General features: G+C 45.8%; 1 protein-coding gene across 1 annotated transcript in view; it reads left to right on the forward strand.

Moving 5' to 3' along the window:
• LOC130353397 (uncharacterized) overlaps nt 1–21,730 on the forward strand; it is a 143,234-nt gene that overhangs the window by 15,185 nt on the left and 106,319 nt on the right. Inside the window, exons 2-6 of the mRNA XM_056555059.1 lie at nt 5,162–5,230; nt 5,322–5,588; nt 5,768–5,861; nt 5,944–6,034; nt 7,085–7,170. The gene's annotated coding sequence lies outside the window, so the exon portion shown is untranslated. The remainder of the gene's footprint in view (nt 1–5,161; nt 5,231–5,321; nt 5,589–5,767; nt 5,862–5,943; nt 6,035–7,084; nt 7,171–21,730) is intronic.

A 21,730-nucleotide genomic window follows, 5' to 3' on the forward strand; every position in this document is an offset into this window, starting at 1 on the left:
GAGTGGGAGGAACAGATTTAGGAGAAAAACGGTTGAGGATGAGAGGTTTAAGAAGAGAGACGTGAAAGGCATTAGGGATACGAAGAGAAGGAGGAAGAAGAAGTTTGTAAGAGACAGGATTAATTTGAGACAAAACTTTAAAAGGACCAAGATAGCGTGGTCCCAACTTATAGCTCGGGACACGGAAACGGACATATTTAGCGGAGAGCCATACCTTGTCTCCAGGGGAAAAAATGGGAGGAGCTCTTCTTTTCTTATCTGCGAATCTCTTCATGCGAGAAGAAGCCTGTAAGAGAGAATTTTGGGTCTCTTTCCATATGGTGGAAAGATCACGAGAAATTTCATCCACAGCGGGCAGACCAGAGGGCAAGGGGGTAGGGAGGGGGGGAAGAGGGTGACGGCCGTACACCACGAAAAACGGAGATTTGGAGGAAGATTCAGAGATTCTGAAATTATACGAGAATTCGGCCCAAGGTAGAAGATCTGCCCAGTCATCCTGGCGGGAGGAAACAAAATGTCGTAAATAGTCACCCAAGATCTGGTTAATTCTCTCTACTTGTCCATTGGATTGAGGATGGTATGCAGAAGAAAAATTTAATTTAATCTTGAGTTGTTTACAGAGAGCCCTCCAGAATTTAGACACAAATTGGACGCCTCTATCCGAGACGATCTGTGTAGGCAACCCGTGAAGACGAAAAATGTGTACAAAAAATTGTTTAGCCAACTGAGGCGCTGAAGGAAGACCAGGAAGAGGGATGAAATGTGCCATTTTGGAGAATCGATCAACGACCACCCAAATAACAGTGTTGCCATGGGATGGGGGTAAGTCAGTAATAAAATCCATACCAATCAGAGACCAAGGTTGTTCGGGGACAGGTAGAGGATGAAGAAAACCAGCGGGCTTCTGGCGAGGAGTCTTATCCCGGGCACAGATAGTGCAGGCTCGCACAAAGTCCACGACATCAGTCTCTAGAGTCGGCCACCAATAGAAGCGAGAGATGAGTTGCACAGATTTCTTAATGCCCGCATGACCTGCGAGATGGGAGGAGTGACCCCATTTGAGGATCCCAAGGCGTTGGCGTGGAGAAACAAAGGTCTTTCCTGGAGGAGTTTGTCTGATGGAGGCTGGAGAAGTGGAAATCAGGCAGTCAGGAGGAATGATGTGTTGAGGAGAGAGTTCAATTTCAGAGGCATCTGAGGAACGAGAGAGAGCATCGGCCCTAATGTTCTTATCAGCAGGCCGAAAGTGAATTTCAAAATTAAATCGGGCAAAGAACAGAGACCACCTGGCCTGACGAGGATTCAGCCGTTGGGCAGACTGGAGGTAGGAGAGGTTCTTGTGATCGGTGTAAATAATAACTGGAAATCTTGATCCCTCCAGCAGATGCCTCCATTCCTCAAGTGCTAATTTAATGGCTAGAAGCTCTCGATCCCCGATGGAGTAGTTCCTCTCCGCCGGAGAGAAGGTCCTGGAAAAAAAACCACAAGTAACAGCATGCCCGGAAGAGTTTTTTTGTAGAAGGACAGCTCCAGCTCCCACTGAGGAGGCATCAACCTCCAATAGGAAGGGTTTAGATGGGTCAGGTCTGGAGAGCACGGGAGCCGAAGAAAAGGCAGACTTGAGTCGTTTAAAGGCGTCTTCCGCTTGAGGAGGCCAAGACTTGGGATCGGCATTTTTTTTTGTTAAAGCCACAATAGGAGCCACAATGGTAGAAAAATGTGGAATAAATTGCCTGTAATAATTGGCGAACCCCAAAAAACGTTGGATGGCACGGAGTCCGGAGGGGCGTGGCCAATCTAAGACGGCAGAGAGTTTATCTGGGTCCATTTGTAGTCCCTGGCCAGAGACCAAGTATCCTAGAAAAGGAAGAGATTGGCATTCAAACAGACATTTCTCTATTTTGGCATAGAGTTGATTATCACGAAGTCTCTGAAGAACCATACGGACATGCTGGCGGTGTTCTTCAAGATTGGCAGAAAAAATCAGGATATCGTCCAGATATACAACAACACAGGAGTATAGGAGATCACGAAAAATTTCATTAACAAAGTCTTGGAAGACGGCAGGGGCGTTGCATAGACCAAAGGGCATGACCAGATACTCAAAGTGTCCATCTCTGGTGTTAAATGCCGTTTTCCATTCATCCCCCTCTCTGATGCGGATGAGATTATAAGCACCTCTTAAGTCCAGTTTGGTAAAAATATGGGCACCTTGGAGACGATCAAAGAGTTCAGAGATGAGGGGTAGGGGGTAGCGGTTCTTAACCGTGATTTTATTAAGACCGCGGTAGTCAATGCAAGGACGTAGAGAGCCATCTTTTTTGGACACAAAGAAAAATCCGGCTCCGGCAGGAGAGGAGGATTTGCGGATAAAGCCCTTTTTTAAATTTTCCTGGATGTACTCAGACATAGCAAGAGTCTCTGGGGCGGACAGAGGATAGATTCTGCCCCGGGGTGGAGTAGTGCCCGGGAGGAGGTCAATGGGACAATCATAAGGCCTGTGAGGAGGTAGAGTCTCAGCTTGTTTTTTGCAAAAAACGTCCGCAAAGTCCATATAGGCCTTAGGGAGACCGGTTACATGAGGAAGCACAGGGACAAGGCAAGGTTTACTGGGAACCGGTTTTAAGCAGTCCTTGGAACAAGAGGGCCCCCAACTCTTGATCTCCCCAGTGGACCAATCCAGGATTGGGGAATGGAGTTGAAGCCAGGGAAGTCCAAGAAGGATTTCAGAAGTGCAATTGGGGAGGACCAACAGTTCAATCCTCTCGTGATGAGATCCGATGCGCATTAGAAGGGGCTCCGTGCGGAAACGTATAGTACAGTCCAATCTTTCATTGTTTACACAATTGATGTAGAGGGGTCTGGCGAGACTGGTCACCGGGATGTTGAACCTGTTGACGAGAGAGGCCAAGATAAAATTTCCTGCAGATCCAGAGTCCAAGAAGGCCACAGCAGAGAAGGAGAAGGCAGAGGCAGACATCCGCACAGGCACAGTAAGACGTGGAGAAGCAGAGTAGACATCAAGGACTGTCTCACCTTTGTGCGGAGTCAGCGGACGTCTTTCCAGGCGGGGAGGACGGATAGGACAATCCTTCAGGAAGTGTTCGGTACTAGCACAGTACAGGCAGAGATTCTCCATGCGGCGTCGTGTCCTCTCTTGGGGTGTCAGGCGAGACCGGTCGACCTGCATAGCCTCCACGGCGGGAGGCACAGGAACAGGTTGCAGGGGACCAGAGGAGAGAGGAGCCGGGGAGAAGAAACGCCTCGTGCGAACAGAGTCCATATCCTGGCGGAGCTCCTGACGCCGTTCGGAAAAACGCATGTCAATGCGAGTGGCAAGATGGATGAGTTCATGTAGGTTAGCAGGGATTTCTCGTGCGGCCAGAACATCTTTAATGTTGCTGGATAGGCCTTTTTTAAAGGTCGCGCAGAGTGCCTCATTATTCCAGGATAATTCTGAAGCAAGGGTACGGAACTGTACGGCATACTCGCCAACGGAAGAATTACCCTGGACCAGGTTCAACAGGGCAGTCTCAGCAGAAGATGCTCGGGCAGGTTCCTCAAAGACACTTCGAATTTCCGAGAAGAAGGAGTGTACAGAGGCAGTGACGGGGTCATTGCGGTCCCAGAGCGGTGTGGCCCAAGCCAGGGCTTTTCCAGACAGCAGGCTGACTACGAAAGCCACCTTAGACCTTTCAGTGGGGAACTGGTCCGACATCATCTCCAAGTGTAATGAACATTGGGAAAGAAAGCCACGGCAAAACTTAGAGTCCCCATCAAATTTATCCGGCAAGGATAGTCGTATTCCAGAAGCGGCCACTCGCTGCGGAGGAGGTACAGGAGCTGGCGGAGGAGATGATTGCTGGAGCTGTGGTAGTAACTGTTGTAGCATAACAGTCAGTTGAGACAGCTGTTGGCCTTGTTGCGCAATCTGTTGTGACTGCTGGGCGACCACCGTGGTGAGGTCAGCGACAACTGGCAGAGGAACTTCAGCGGGATCCATGGCCGGATCTACTGTCACGATGCCGGCTGGCAGGTGGTGGATCCTCTGTGCCAGAGAGGGATTGGCGTGGACCGTGCTAGAGGATCGGTTCTAAGTCACTACTGGTTTTCACCAGAGCCCGCCGCAAAGCGGGATGGTCTTGCTGCGGCGGTAGTGACCAGGTCGTATCCCCTAGCAACGGCTCAACCTCTCTGGCTGCTGAAGATAGGCGCGGTACAAGGGAGTAGACAGAAGCAAGGTCGGACGTAGCAGAAGGTCGGGGCAGGCAGCAAGGATCGTAGTCAGGGGCAACGGCAGAAGGTCTGGAATCACAGGCAAGGAACACACAAAGAACGCTTTCACTGGCACTAGGGCAACAAGATCCGGCGAGGGAGTGAAGGGGAAGTGAGGTGATATAGGGAAGTGCACAGGTGTAAACACTAATTGGAACCACTGCACCAATCAGCGGTGCAGTGGCCCTTTAAATCGCAAAGACCCGGCGCGCGCGCGCCCTAGGGAGCGGGGCCGCGCGCGCCGGGACAGAACTGACGGGGAGCGAGTCAGGTACGGGAGCCGGGGTGCGCATCGCGAGCGGGCGCTACCCGCATCGCGAATCGCATCCCGGCCGGAGGTGGTAACGCAGCGCCCCGGGTCCGTGGAACCGACCGGGGCGCTGCAGTGAGGGAAGTGTAGCGAGCGCTCCGGGGAGGAGCGGGGACCCGGAGCGCTCGGCGTAACAAGTACCTAATCCTGACCATGTACATCAAATTTTTATGTGTCTAGCACCTTTATTTATTTTTTTATTACATTTTTAGTTTAGCTCACAAGTCTGAATTCCTCTAAAAGGGAGGGGGTGTGGCCTCACTGTGCAGGTCTCCGCCCCCTCCCTCAGTATGCCCTAGTATTAGCAAAACTACAACTCCCAGCTTGTCCTCACTGACAGTAGCGGGACACAAGCTGACAGTGGGAGGATTTTTCCTCCAGCTGTGACCCCTGCACTCACAGCTGTCAATCAAGGAAGTGTGTCCATGACATAGGTGATGACACATGGACACAGCAGAACTAGTATGTGTCCAACTTTTTCAGTATGAAATACTGACATTTTTCTAATGAAAGCAATTGCAAAACCTATTGGTTATACATGCTTTACAACATATCAAAAGTTTTTGTATCTGACAGTGCCTATTTAAGGATCCCCCAAGTCCCGTCTCGGTGAACACTTTTATGTGAATATTTTATGGGCACGGGGTAAGTGGAGACCAAATTTTAAAAGTAATTCTGTATGGCGGCCACAATATATATATTGTATTATTTTTGTGTATATGCTACATGTCCGTAGTATAGACATTGCAGGCAGACGAAGGAAACCGACTCATAGTTTCTGAAACTCTTCGAGGTATTGTGGACCACAGAAGCCGCCGTAGTGACGTCACTGCTTATATCTCACTCGGAAGTCGCACTACAGCTCGGTTGAGACGCCACCGGCCGGGGCGATCTCCTGCTGTACCGCAACGAGGGATAATACCAGCATCCAGCAACAATTTACGGGACTCACACCGCAGGGGATACACACCAACCGGATGGACAGACAGAGCACAAACGACCGGTAAAGTGATGCTCTGTAGTAGTATGCCGCTTCATTAGCCTCATAGAACCCCATGCTCCCTCTATTTTGCATTGTGTCACCTCCCAGTGTATAGATAGGATTACAACTGGTTCTTGCTATCTCATGAACTATTGGTCTTCTACCTTTTTGATCTTAGTTTCATTTTATATATTTTTTAGAGCGCAAATTAGCGCAACATAAACCCGGCGTCTCCCATAGCAACAGACTGTCCGGGGCACTCCTATGCACTAATTCTATGCAATATTACGTCAGGTATACATTTCTTTATATCATATGTATGCTTAACCTAAATGCCAAGTGTAAAATATCACTAACTGCCACCCCCATTTTTCAGAAGTATCCAGCAAAGATATACTGTGTTTCATCACCACTCTTACCTGCTGTACAGATTAATTCTTCATTGACAAACTTCTCTACAAGACCAGGTACGCCATATACATCTACTATTTTCTCATACCCCTAGCAGCGCAGACCAAAAATACTATTCATTACATATTTTACTATAACACAGTATACGGGGAAGTGTTTTTTTTTCTGGTTTAGCTGCAGCTAGGGTTAGCTTACCCCACTCCTCCCATACCAGCACTTGTGTAAACTAGACATACTTTCAGATTTGTAAATTACTTCTATTAAAAAATATTAATCCTTTTAATACGTATGAGCTGCTGAAGTTGAGTTGTTCTTTTCTGTCTAAGTGCTCTTTGATGACACTTGTCTCGGGAACTGTCCAGAGTAGAAGCAAATCCCCATAGCAAATCTCTTCTTCTCTGTGCAGTTCCTGAGACAAGCAGAGATGTCAGCAGAGAGCACTGTTGACAGACAGAAAAGAACAACTGAACTTCAGCAGCTGATAATTATTGGAAGGATTAAGATTTATTTATAAAAGTAATTTACAAATCTGTTTAACTTTCTGGAGCCAGTTGATATAAAAAAAAGTTTTTTCCTGGAATACCCCTTTAACATCTACTTACCTCCCGCTGCTCCCCAATTGCCTCTGTTGCCCCCCTGTTGTCCCTGTGCGCTCCTCTACCCAGTTCCCTATGGTCAATACGTCATGTTCGGCTCATTGAATCACTGGCCTCAGAGATGTCCCGCTTCGCCCAGTAATTGGCTTGGCGGCAATTGACATATTGAGCCCTGGCACGGGTCTTCTTCCGGCATTGTAGCTTCTATAATGATTGTAGTCTAGCTTTCCTAGAGTCCTCATTGGCTGGCAAGTTACAGTATGTAGCAGTAAAAAAGCAGAGGATAAATCCCTTCTCTACTCTAGGTTTGCCATTCAGGAAGCTGGGAAAGATTTAGATGTATTGACAGCGATATTAGTTGCAATCTGTCTCTCCAAGAAATAGTCACAACCTATGAAAGGCTAAGGACATATATTTATAGGGGATTTTTTTTTAATGATTGTGTAATATCAAGAAATAATTATTTTTGAAGCAGTACCTACTGTTTACCTCTATGTGTCACTGTTGCAGCACCTTTCTATGAAGAATGTAGTCTATAACCATAGAAGCATGGTTCAATACAGCAATGGATAAAGCTCCAAGGATGCAGAGAACAGGTGAGATGGAACTGATTGAGTCTATAGCTATACCCTCATTATTAGAGGTGGAGGAAAGTATTCATTTTTATTTTCTCTTGCTTATATAATGCCAGTAAATTCTGTAGTGCCGTATAGAGATTGGTCACAGTTCACATGATGAATTCCCAGATCTCTGAAAAAGAAGATACTTTCAGTGCATAGTGAAAGTATTTGTCCCCCTTGAACTTTTAGAACTTTTGCCACATTTCAGGCTTCAAACATAAAGATATAAAACTGTAACTTTTGTGAAAAATCAACAACAAGTGGGACACAATCATGAAGTGGAACGAAATTTTTTTGTTAACAAATAAAAGACTGAAAAATTGGGGTGCAAAATTATTCAGCCCCTTTACTTTCAGTGCAGCAAACTCTCTCCAGAAGTTCAGTGAGGATCTCTGAATGATCCAATGTTGACCGAAATGACTAATGATGATAAATAGAATCCACCTGTGTGTAATCAAGTCTCCGTACAAAGGCACCTGCACTGTGATAGTCTCAGAGGTCCGTTTAAAGTGCAGAGAGCATCATGAAGAACAAGGAACACACCAGGCAGGTCCGAGATGCTGTTGTGGAGAAGTTTAAAGCCGGATTTGGATACAAAAATATTTCTCAAGCTTTAAACATCCCAAGGAGCAAGCGATAATATTGAAATGGAAGTTGTATCCGACCACTGCAAATCTACGAAGACCTGGTGTCCCTCTAAACTTTCAGCTCATACAAGGAGAAGACTGATCAGAGATGCAGCCAAGAGGCCCATGATCACTCTGGATGAACTGCAGAGACCTACAGCTGAGGTGGGAGACTCTGTCCATAGGACAACAATCAGTCGTATACTGCACAAACCTGGCCTTTATGGAAGAGTGGCAAGAAGAAAGCCATTTCTTAAAGATGTCCATAAAAAGTGTTGTTTAAAGTTTGCCACAAGCCACCTGGGAGACACACCAAACATGTGGAAGAAGATGCTCTGGTCAGATGAAACCAAAATCGAAGTTTTTGGCAACAATGCAAAATGTTAAGTTTGGCGTAAAAGCAACACAGCTCATCACCCTGAACAACCCATCCCCACTGTCAAACATGGTGGTGGCAGCATCATGGTTTGGGCTTTTCTTCAGCAGGGACAGGGAAGATGGTTAAAATTGATGGGAAGATGGATGGAGCCAAATACAGGACCTTTCTGGAAAAAAAACCTGATGGAGTCTGCAAAAGACCTGAGACTGGGATGGAGATTTGTCTTCCAACAAGACAATAATCCAAAACATAAAGCAAAATCTACAATGTAATGGTTCACAAATAAACATATCCAGGTGTTAGAATGGCCAAGTCAAAGTCCAGACCTGAATCCAATCGAGAATCTGTGGAAAGAACTGAAAACTGCTGTTCACAAACGCTCTCCATCCAACCTCACTGAGCTCGAGCTGTTTTGCAAGGAGGAATGGGAAAAAATTTCAGTCTCTCAATGTGCAAAACTGATAGAGACATACGCCAAGCGACTTACAGCTGTAATCACAGCAAAAGGTGGCGCTACAAAGTATTAACTTAAAGGGGGTGAATAATTTTGCACGCCCAATTTTTCTGTTTTTTATTTGTTAAAAAAGTTTGAAATATCCAATAAATTTCTTTCCACTTGTGTCCCACTTGTTGTTGATTCTTCACAAAAATTACAGTTTTATATCTTTATGTTTGAAGCCTGAAATGTGGCAAAAGGTTGAAAAGTTCAAGGGGGCCGAATACTTTCACTATGCACTGTATATATCCCTTACTATTGCCTATGCAATAGAATTTGTGAACAATTTGTGCTTAAAAAAAAAAAAAAAAAAAAAAAAACATCCCCTTCATTTTAACAAACTTTGCAAAGAAATCAAGCAAAAAAAAAAAATAAACTTTTTGCCCTTACTGCTTTTATCAAGTTCCTTTCTTTCCGCCTTCCTGCCTGAACTCATAACTAAACCCAGTCTAGTCTGTCTTGAGAGAAAATTTGACAATACAAATGATCAGATCATCGAGGGATCAGATTATATGCTGCCCATACAAATCTATGGAGAGAAGGAGAAGAGGTGAGTTTAGCTGAAGAGAGCCAGGAGCAGACAGAGAGACTGCAGAGTCTATAGTTAACAGCTTACACTGCTCAGTATTACTCTAGAATGTTCTCCATTCTGCTTATGAGAATGTGCTTTAGAGATAAAGGGGGTTAGGAACCCTTCTTCTGTGTGTACAGTGTATGGGAGATATACTAGAGTCTAGGCTCCACCCACTAGCTCAGCGACAACTAAAAATGAATGGCCAGAAATAGCGCTACACCTCATGTACACACAAGACTGCTCATTCTTAAAGTAGGTGCACTTTAAATGGGTAGTCCAGCAAAAAAAATATTCTCCTATCCACAGGACAGGGGAAAAGCGATCGATCATGGGGTGTCCAACCGCTGGGAACTCCCGCGATCCGCCTGGCCCCGCGGCTCTCTGAGAGGGGTACGTGCTACAGACGGCATGCATTCCATTAATTTCTATGCACAAGTACAGCACTCAAGTCTCTTCAGCGCTCCCATTGAGAATAAAGCACGTGCTACTCTCAGAGCTGGGGTACCTGGCAGATTGCAGGGGGTCCCGGTGGTCAGACCCCCCTGTGGATAGGGGATACGTTGTTTTTTTCCAGACTATCCTTTTAAGATCCTGCATGGATAGACAAGCTCATATAAATAATAAATGGAGGCTGTCTAATTGTTTGTGGATTCATTTTACATTGTTATTGTTTATAATGAGGGGAAAATGTGATCCTTTCCAGCATAAAGTGAGAAGTCAATGAAGGTTTAATAAGTAAAATATGGCTAAATATTAAACGCATGTATCTTGTTTGGAGCCCTCTACAATTAGTGTGATCTATATGTCATGCATTCTGCTCACAGTGACTGAAGAGCGAGCGCAGCTGGCTCCCAAAATACCACAAGCAATTTGTGCATGCAAAGCTGGCATGGCAGCAGTCATTTCTGACCCTGGCGTTGGCAACTCCGAAGATTAATTTTTATTCATGAATTTCCTATCATGGTGGGTTCAAGATAAACAGAACACGCCACTGAATATATTAAATGTAACCTCGCTATTATAATGGAGTCTTTACCAGAAAAGCTATAAAAGAATTTCCTAATATAAATGTGGCCGACCTCAAATGCTTTGTGATCATTTATATGGGGTCCGGACCTGCACTCCATTACTTAACCAGTTCATAATGCGGTGTCCATGTCACATCAGGATACATGAATGATTACCTGCCCAATATGTGGAATATGTCTTTAAAGGGTACCTCTCATCAAAAAAAACTTTTCATATATTATAGATTAATGTCTGCAGAATAACTTCACAATTGCATGTTATTAAAAAATATGCTTCTTTCTATTAAATTTTCCACTTTGAAGAAATGACCACTAGGGGTCTCCCTACCAGTCCTGGCAGCAAGCATTTCAGACTCATGCTGGAGTCCTAAACACTACTGTCACGATTCGGCTTACAGGTAGTGGATCCTCTGTGTCAGCGAGGGATTGGCGTGGACCGTGCTGGTGGACCGGTTCTAAGAGGCTACTGGTGTTCACCAGAGCCCGCCGCAAAGCGGGATGGTCTTGCTGCGGCAGTAGCAACCAGGTCGTATCCACTAGCAACGGCTCAACCTCGCTGACTGCTGAGAAGGCGTGGGACAGAAGGACTAGGCAGAGGCAAGGTCAGACGTAGCAGAAGGTCGGGGCAGGCGGCAAGGTTCGTAGTCAAGATGGATAGCAGGAGTTCAGGTAACACAGGCTTGGACAACACTAAACGCTTTCACTGGCACAAGGCAACAAGATCCGGCAAGGGAGTGCAGGGGAAGTGAGCAGATATAGCCAGGGAGCAGGTGGAAGCCAATTAAGCTAATTGGGCCAGGCACCAATCATTGGTGCACTGGCCCTTTAAGTCTCAGAGAGCTGGCGCGCGCGCCCTAGAGAGCGGAGCCGCGCGCGCCAGCACATGACAGCAGGGGACCGGGACGGGTAAGTGACTTGGGATGCGATTCGCGAGCGGGCGCGTCCCGCTGTGCGAATCGCATCCCCGACGGCCATGTCAGTGCAGCGCTCCCGGTCAGCGGGACTGACCGGGGCGCTGCAGGGAGAGAGACGCCGTGAGCGCTCCGGGGAGGAGCAGGGACCCGGAGCGCTCGGCGTAACAGTACCCCCCCCCCCTTAGGTCTCCCCCTTTTTTTGTCCGACAACTGCTTTACCTGGGACGAAGACACCGGGAGTGAATGGAGGGTTTCCTCAAAGGCAGGCAGTACAGCAGGAGTGGGAATGGGGAGGGAGGGCAGAGGGTGAAGCTTGGCACGGGGCAGGGTGACACAAGGACGGGGGCCATGAGGAGGCACTGAGGCTTGCCTGACGGGACTGGGAGGGGGGGAGAGGCATCTCTTGTGGCAAGCAGAGTCCCAGTTCTTGATCTCCCCGGTGGTCCAGTCAAGGGTGGGAGAATGAAGCTGGAGCCATGGCAGAACGAGGAGGACCTCAGAGGTGCAGTTGGGAAGGACGAAAAATTCAATCCTTTCATGGTGGGGTCCAATGCACATTAAGAGGGGTTTTGTGCGGTAACGCACGGTGCAATCCAATCTGACTCCGTTGACCGCGGAAATGTAGAGCGGCTTGACGAGACGGGTCACCGGGATGCAGAATTTATTCACCAAAGACTCCAAAATAAAATTCCCAGAGGCACCAGAGTCCAAGCAGGCCACGGCTGAGAGGGAGGAGTTGGCTGAAGGAGAAATCCGCACGGGCACCGTGAGACATGGAGAAGCAGACTTTGAACCAAGAGACGCCACACCCACGTGAGCTGGGTGCGTGCGTGCGTTTCCCAGACGTGGAGGACGAATAGGGCAATCCACCAAGAAATGCTCGGTACTGGCACAGTACAGACAAAGATTTTCTTCCCTACGGCGATTCCTCTCTTCCTGGGTCAGGCGAGACCGATCCACTTGCATGGCCTCCTCGGCGGGAGGCCCAGGCGTAGACTGCAAAGGATGCTGTGGGAGAGGTGCCCAGAGATCTAAGTCTTTTTCCTGGCGGAGCTCCTGATGTCTCTCAGAAAAACGCATGTCAATGCGGGTGGCCAAATGGATAAGTTCTTGCAGGTTGGCAGGAATCTCTCGTGCGGCCAGCACATCCTTGATGCTACTGGATAGGCCTTTTTTAAAGGTCGCGCAGAGAGCCTCGTTATTCCATGATAATTCGGAAGCAAGAGTACGAAATTGGATGGCGTACTCGCCCACTGAAGAATTACCCTGGACCAGGTTCAGCAGGGCAGTCTCGGCAGAAGAAGCTCGGGCTGGTTCCTCGAAGACACTACGGACTTCAGCGAAGAAGGACTGGACTGTGGCTGTGGCAGGATCATTGCGGTCCCAGAGCGGTGTGGCCCAAGACAAGGCCTTTCCTGAAAGAAGGCTCACTACGAACGCCACCTTAGACCGTTCTGTAGGAAACAAGTCCGACAACATCTCCATATGCAGGGAACATTGAGACAGAAATCCACGGCAGAGTCTAGAAACCCCATCAAATTTGTCCGGCAGGGACAAGCGGAGGCTAGGAGCGGCCACTCGCTGCGGAGGAGGTGCAGGAGCTGGCGGAGGAGATGGTTGCTGCTGTAGCAGAGGCAGAAGTTGCTGTAACGTGGCGGTCAACTGCGACAGCTGCTGTCCTTGTTGGGCAATTTGCTGCGATTGCTGAGCGACCACCGTGGTAAGGTCAGCGAGACTTGGCAGCGGCACCTCAGCGGGATCCAAGGCCGGATCTACTGTCACGATTCGGCTTACAGGTTGTGGATCCACTGTGTCAGCGAGGGATTGGCGTGGACCGTGCTGGTGGACCGGTTCTAAGAGGCTACTGGTGTTCACCAGAGCCCGCCGCAAAGCGGGATGGTCTTGCTGCGGCAGTAGCAACCAGGTCGTATCCACTAGCAACGGCTCAACCTCGCTGACTGCTGAGAAGGCGTGGGACAGAAGGACTAGGCAGAGGCAAGGTCAGACGTAGCAGAAGGTCGGGGCAGGCGGCAAGGTTCGTAGTCAAGATGGATAGCAGGAGTTCAGGTAACACAGGCTTGGACAACACTAAACGCTTTCACTGGCACAAGGCAACAAGATCCGGCAAGGGAGTGCAGGGGAAGTGAGCAGATATAGCCAGGGAGCAGGTGGAAGCCAATTAAGCTAATTGGGCCAGGCACCAATCATTGGTGCACTGGCCCTTTAAGTCTCAGAGAGCTGGCGCGCGCGCGCCCTAGAGAGCGGAGCCGCGCGCGCCAGCACATGACAGCAGGGGACCGGGACGGGTAAGTGACTTGGGATGCGATTCGCGAGCGGGCGCATCCCGCTGTGCGAATCGCATCCCCGACGGCCATGTCAGTGCAGCGCTCCCGGTCAGCGGGACTGACCGGGGCGCTGCAGGGAGAGAGACGCCGTGAGCACTCCGGGGAGGAGCAGGGACCCGGAGCGCTCGGCGTAACAACTACGAGCTGCCAGTCTGCTTTGTTCACAAAGGAGAACACTCAGAGCTGCCAGCCTGCTTTGTTCACAGCCTGTTTGGCTGTGAACAAAGCAGGCTGGCAGCTCTGAGTGTTTAGGACTCCAGCATGAATCAGAAATGCTTGCTGCCAGGACTGATCGGGAAAAATACAATAGAAAGAAGCATATTTTTCATTAACATGCTATTGGAAAGTTATTCAACATTCATTAATCTAAAATATATCAAAAGTTTATTTGATGAGAGGTACCCTTTAACCCCTTCCCGACAAAGCTTCTTTAAGTTCCCTTTTAAGAGATATAACATTTTTATTTTTTCCATCAGCAGAGCTGTATGAGGGCTTGTTTTTTGTGGGATGAATTTTTAGTGGCCCCTTTATTGTACCATAGTAAGGTATTGCAAAACAAAAAAAAAAATGCTGAATAGGTAAAATTGTGGCAGTTTAGTGGTAAAAATGAAATTTCAGCTTTAATCTGCCGGTCAGTAGGATTATAAAAATAACAGTTTTATATAGTTTGCTTTGTGATTTGCTGCTTTTGAATACTTAAAGGGGTACTCCGGCCATAAGACATCTTATCCCCTATCCAAAGGATTTAATTTTTATTCTTGGTCATGGTTTAGTCTGTTCTCAACGTGATTTTCACAAACAGTGTTTTTATTTATTTATAATTTTTTTTTAAAGGGGTACTCCAGCCCAAAGACATCTTATCCCCTTTCCAAAGGATAGGGGATAAGATGTCTGACCGCGGGGGTCCCGCCACTGGGGACCCCTGCAATCTTGCATTCAAAAACTGCCAGGTGCCGACCAAGGGGCCGGAGTATCGTGACGTCATGACTCCGCCCCCATATTGTGATGTCACGACTCCGCCCCCGTGTGACATAACCCCCCCCCCCTACCCCTGCCATGCAAGTCTATGGGAGGGGGCGTGACGCCCCCTCCCATAGACATGCATAGCGGGAGCAGGGGGTGATGTCACACGGGGGCGGAGTCGTGACATCACGATACTCCGGCCCCGTGGTCAGCACCCGGCAGTTTGTGAGCTGGCAGCGCAGCGTGCAGCTCAAAGAGGTGGGTGCCAAATGCAAGATTGCGGGGGTCCTCAGTGGCGGGACCCCCGTGGTCAGACATCTTATCCCCTATCCTTTGGATAGGGATAAGATGCCTTTGGGCCGGAGTACCCCTTTAAAAAATAAAAATAAATAAAAAAACTGTTTGTGAAAATCACATTGAGAACAGACTAAACCATGACCAAGATTAACAATTAGCACCCCAGGATTTTTTCACTTATATAGTGCAGCAGGACTATAAATAGAGAACAATGTAGAGGTTCTTGAGTATGCCTTGCACTTACCTTTTGTAGCTGATATGGCAGGCATGGGTTAGGCTTTATTTTAGATGTAAATCCATTACTGAAATGGTTCTGTAATTCTGCCTACATTTCCTATGAATCCTCTGGCTGAGGGTGTGGCATTTGACCGTTGCACCTGGTCATCTAATCAGGCTGCTAGTGCTGGAGTTTGTCCAGGTGAGCTCATTAGATTCATAAGTGGGTTGAAGCTAGTTCACATTATGTGCACTTTTGATGCATATTCTTATTCAAGGTGTGTTTTTAGAGAAATATTGCCATGAGCTGAAAGGGATTTCACCTATAATCACAATTGAAGTGTTTTATGAAGATTTGAAGTCTTTAGTCTGTGTTCGCACATTGAATGTTTACTTCCTTTTTCACACGTTTTTACTGCATTTTGGCTGTTTCTGCCACAATCTCCAACATTGTATTAAGTATTGCTCATGAGTTGAACAATTGTGGGAAAATCACAGCTAAAAAAAAATAGAAAAAGCGTCAGCAAGACATGGAGTGTGTGAACACAGCCTCGAGGGATCCAATAGAGATAGCAGCAGTATACAGATAGAGCTGTGGTATAGCGGGGTGCAATGCAGGGCAGATGTTGTATCCCTGGGGGTAGATGCTATTAATCCCTTCTTGTCGTGATGCCAGGGTGTGGTTTAGCCTTAACCACCCGAAGGTAATACCGCTGGTACTGGGCTGGGCACCAACGCCAAGTTACGGACAACGGTAGCTTTACTGAGGGTAGACAGTTGATACAGTCTATGCAGTACAGCCAATATCCCAAGGAGGTGACCAGTGACACAGGTGGACCTCGTAGGCTTGCTGGGACTTGCAGTATATAGAAGACTTGACTTGACTGACTTGACAATTGACATAAAGATGACTTTGAGCTGACTTGCGGCTGCAGACTTTAGGCTTGAGGCCTCCAATTCTCTGGACACACTCTGAGACGACTTGACTGAACTGGACCTCAGGAACAAGAGCTAAGAGCTCCAAGAGAGAGATTGTAGCCCCACCACTGGTTTTTATAGGGGAGCTTAGCAAGGATCCTATTGGTCACTTGGGTGTCACCTGGTCACTAGTGCCTCCTGGGTAACAAGCACATGGTATAATATTTAAAGCAACAGTACACTAGTAATACAAACAAATATACAATAGGGGTTACACTGAAGGGGGACATGGAGGGACTCTGCCTGACAGGGCAGGAGAAACGTACGGGGACACACCATCCAGTACTGGGCCATCACAGAGCTATCTTTATTCTATAGGTCTATACGATTAAAACAATACCCAATTTATACATTTCTTTTTATTTTACTACTTTTAAAAAACTGTTAACCTATTGTAAATAAAAGGAGTATGCTAAAAATTGTCCTCACGGGACTAGATGAGGGCTCAGGCTCATTTTTTGGGTTGTGATCTGTAGTTTTTATTGGTACCATGGGACTTTTTGATTGTTTTTTATTAACTTATTTCTGGTATATGAAGTGACCAAAACAAAAATCAACATTTTTGGACTCTGGTATTTTGTTTATGCTATTGACCGTGTGGTTTGATTAATGTTACATTTAATAGTTCGGGCATTTCTGCACACGGCGACACCATTCACGTTTAAGTTTATTTTTGTTTGCAATAAATGGAAAAAGGGGGTTATTTAAACCTTTATTAGGAAAGGGGCTTAATCACATGTATTTACACTTTTTAAATTTTTTTCCATAATTTTTTTTTAGTTCTTAAACCCTTGGGGACTGAGCTTATTTTGACCTTAAAGGGGTACTCCGCCCCTAGACATCTTATCCTTTGGATAGGGGATAAGATGTCAGATCGCCGGGGTCCCGCCGCTGCGGCACCGCGTTATCATTACTGCACAGAGCGAGTTTGCTCTGCATGTAATGACGGGCAATATAGGGGCCGGAGCATCGTTACGTCACAGCTCCGCCCCTCGTGACATCACGGCCTGTCCCCTTAATGCAAGTCTATGGCAGGGGGACCCCAGCGATCTGACATCTTATCCCCTATCCAAAGGATAAGATGTCTAGGGGCGGAGTACCCCTTTAAGGACCAGTGCAATTCTGAACATTGTCACTTTAAGCATTAATAACTCTGGGATGATTTTACTAATTAATTTGATTCTGAGATTGTTTTTTTGTGACACATTACACTTTATGTTAGTGGTAAATTTTTGTCGATACTTGCATCATTTTTTGGTGAAAAATTCCAAAATTTCATGAAAAATTTTCAATTTTTATAACTTTGAAGCTCTCTGCTTGTAAAGAAAATAGACATTGTATTATATATTGATTCACATATAAAATATGTCTACTTTATGTTTGCATCATAAAGTTATCATGTTTTTACTTTTTGAAGACATTAGAGGGCTTCAAAGTTCAGCAGCAATTTTAAATACCCCATAATGGACCCCATTTTGAAAACTGCACCCCTCAACGTATTCAAAATGACATTCAGAAAGTTTGTTAACCCTTTAGGTGTTTCACAGGAATAGCAGCAAAGTGCAGGCTCAAATTCAAAATCTTCATTTGTTACACTAACATGTGCTTGTAGACCCATATTTTTTATTTTTACAAGGGGTAAAAGGAGAAAAAGCCCCCAAAATCTGTAACCCAATTCCTCTCGAGTAAGGAAATACTTCATATGTGGATGTAAAGTGATCTGTGGGTGCACTACAAGGCTCAGAAGGGAAGGAGCGACAATGGGATTTTGGAAAGTGAATTTTGCTGAAACAGAACAGCGAAAAACACCCCACATGGCATACTATTTGGGAAACTACGCCCCTCAAGGAACGTAACAAGGCATACAGTGAGCCTTAACATCCCACAGGTGTTTGACGACTTTGCATTGAAGTTAGATGTGAAAATGAAAAATTGCATTTTTTTTTTACTAAAATGCTGATGTTACCCGAAATTTTTCATATTTACAAGGGGTAATAGGTGAAAATGTCCCCCAAAATTTGTAATCCCATTTCTCTCGAGTAAGGAAATATCTCATGTGTGGATGTAAAGTGATCTGTGGGTGCACTAGAGGGCTCAGAAGGGAAGGAGCAACAATGGGATTTTAGAGAGAGTATTTGGTTGGAATAGACCATGTGCGTTTACAAAGCCCCCCGTGGTGCCAGAACAGGGAACCCCCTCACATGTGACCCCATTTCGGAAACTACACCCCTCACGTAATGTAATAAGGGGTATAGTGAGCATTTACACCCCACTGGCGTTTGACAGATCTTTGTAACAGTGGGCTGTGCAAATGAAAAATAACAGGCCTTCAGGCCTCGGGTGTGCATCCCCTGCGTCGTTGCTATGCGCTGCACAGCGCAATAATGAGTGACGTCACTCGTCATTGCGTCTCGCAGCGCATAGCAACGACGCAGGGGACGCACACCAGAGGCCTGAAGCAGCGCGGACCTGACACCGGCAACAGGTAATTATACAACCGGGGATGGGGGAGGCAATGGGGCAGCAGCACCGATAGCCAGGGGGAGAGAAGGGGCAGCAGCGCCGATAACAGGGGGAGAGAAGCGGCGGCAGCAGGGCTCTAGACCCCAGGACAGGCAGGGGCAGAGAAGCCAGCAGCAACGACAGGTCTCTGCACCTGCAAAAGCCGCTGCAGTTCATTGATTTAAATCGGGTATGACGCTAATACGGAGAAATATTAATAGAGATGTGGCGGTGCGGTGATACTTGACAAAACTTCATATCTTCAGATGCAATGAAGGAATAGAAATGATCGGCAACTCACCAGTCTTCTCTTTAAAATAGGTTTCTTTATTCACTCATACTCACAGCATGAAATGCAATCAGGGAGAGGGATCAGTGCAGGGGGGGTAAAAGTAGTAGCCGACTACTTCTACCAGCCCCCCCCCCCCCCCTGCACTGATCCCTCTCCCTGATTGCATTTCATGCTGTGAGTATGAGTGAATAAAGAAACCTATTTTAACCCCTTAAGGACACATGACGTACTGGAACGTCATGTGTCCACTCCCGATCTATAACGCGGGGCCACGGCGTGGCCCCGCGTCATAGCGGTTCGGGCCCGGCCTCTAACAACGGCCGGGACCCGTGGCTAATAGCGCGCGGCATTGATCGCTGTGCCGCGCGCTATTAACCCTTTAGACGCGGCGTTCAAAGTTGAACGCCGCGTCTAAAGTGAAACCGAAAGCATGCCGGCTAGCTCAGTGGGCTGTTCGGGATAGCCGCGGTGAAATCGCGGCATCCCGAACAGCTGACAGGACAGCGGGAGGGCCCCTACCTGCCTCCTCGCTGTCCGATCGCCGAATGACTGCTCAGTGCCTGAGATCCAGGCATGAGCAGTCATGCGGCAGAATCATCGATCACTGGTTTCTTATGAGAAACCAGTGATCAATGTAAAAGATCAGTGTGTGCAGTGTTATAGGTCCCTATGGGACCTATAACACTGCAAAAAAAAAGTGCAAAAAAAAAGTGAATAAACATCATTTAACCCCTTCCCTATTAAAAGTTTGAATCACCCCCCTTTTCCCATAAAAGAAAAAACACAGTGTAAATAAAATTAAAAATAAACATAAATGGTATCGCCGCGTGCGGAAATGTCCGAATTATAAAAATATATCGTTAATTAAACCGCACGGTCAATGGCGTGCGCGCAAAAAAATTCCAAAGTCCAAAATAGTGCATTTTTGGTCACTTTTTATATCATGAAAAAATGAATAAAATCAATAAGTCCTATCAATGCAAAAATGATACCGTTAAAAACTTCAGATCACGGCGCAAAAAATGAGCCCTCATACCGCCCCATACACGGAAAAATAAAAAAGTTATAGGGGTCAGAAGATGACAATTTTAAACGTATAAATTTTTCTGCATGAAGTTATGATTTTTTCCAGAAGTGCGACAAATTCAAACCTGTATAAGTAGGGTATCATTTTAATCATATGGACCTACAGAATAAAGGTAAGGTGTCATTTTTACCGAAAAATGTACTACGTAGAAACGGAAGCCCCCAAAAGTTACAAAATGGTGTTTTTTTTTTCAATTTTGTCTCACAATGATTTTTTTTCCCGTTTCACCGTAGATTTTTGGGCACAATGACTGACGTCATTACAAAGTAGAATTGGTGGTGCAAAAAATAAGCCATCATATGGATTTTTAGGTGCAAAATTGAAAGAGTTATGATTTTTTTAAAGGCAAGGAGCAAAAAACGAAAATGCAAAAACGGAAAAACCCCCGGTCCTTAAGGGGTTAAAGAGAAGACTGGTGAGTTGCCGATCATTTCTATTCCTTCATTGCATCTGAAGATTTGTAGATTACTTCTATTACAAAATCTTAATCCTTCCAATAATTATCAGCTGCTGAAGTTGAGTTGTTCTTTTCTGTCTGGCAACAGTGCTCTCTGCTGACATCTCTGCTTGTCTCAGGAACTGCACAGAGTAGAAGAGGTTTGCTATGGGGATTTGCTTCTACTCTGGACAGTTCCCGAGACAGGTGTCATCAGAGCACTTAGACAGAAAAGAACAACTCAACTTCAGCAGCTCATGAGTACTGAAAGGATTAAGATTTTTTAATAGAAGTAATTTACAAATCTGTTTAACTTTCTGGGGCCAGTTGATCTAACAGTATCTTTGTAACGGGACCTACACAGTGGTCCAAAAAATGCACTGCATAGAAACAAATAATTATTTTTTGTTTCGCCGTAGATTTTGTTAGGAAATGATTGATGTAATTACAAAGTACAATTGGTGATGCAAAAAACAAGCTCTTATATGGGTCTGTAGGTGCAAATTGAAAGCATTATGATTTTTAAAAGGGGAGGAGGAAAAAACTAAAGTGCAAAACAAAAATTGGCCTGGTCCTTAACCCCATATGGCCTTTTTCAGTTTTTGCATTTTTGTTTTTTTCTCTTTACCATTTAAAAATCATAACCCTTTCAATTTTCCACCTAAAAATCCATATTATGGCTTATATTTTGTGCCACCAATTCTACTTTGCAGTGACATTAGTCATTTTACCCAAAAATCCATGGCGAAATGTAAACAAAAATCATTGTGTGACAAAATTGAAGAAAAAATGCAATTTTGTAACTTTTGGGGGCTTCCGTTTCTACGCAGTGCATTTTTTGGGTAAAAAAGACACCATATATTTATTCTGTAGGTCCAAACAGTTAAAATGATTCCCTACTTATATAGGTTTGATTTTGTCGTACTTCTGAAAAAAATCATAACTACATGCAGGAAAATGTATACGTTTAAAAATGTCCTATTCTGACCCCTATAACTTTTAAATTTTTCCGCATATGGGGATGCATGGGGGCTAATTTTTTGCGCCGTGAACTGAAGTTTTCATCGGTACCATTTTTGTTTTGATCTGACTTTTTATTCATTTTTTATGGTATAAAAAGGTACCAAAAATACCCTATTTTGGACTTTTGTATTTTTTTTTTACGTGTACGCCATTGACCGTGCGGTTTAATTAACAATATATTATTATAGTTCAGACATTTACACACGCGGCAATACCACATATGTTTATATTTATTTTTATTAAAAAAATTTTTTTATTTAATGGAAGAATGGTGGTGATTCTGACTTTTATTAGGGAAGGTTAAATCACATTTATTAAAACGTTATTTTCCCTTTATAGCACCTCTTATACCTCTATAACATTGCACACACTGATTTCCT

This window comes from Hyla sarda, chromosome 1 (genome assembly GCF_029499605.1).
Source record: "Hyla sarda isolate aHylSar1 chromosome 1, aHylSar1.hap1, whole genome shotgun sequence".
In the NCBI taxonomy this organism is placed as follows: Eukaryota; Metazoa; Chordata; class Amphibia; order Anura; family Hylidae; genus Hyla; species Hyla sarda.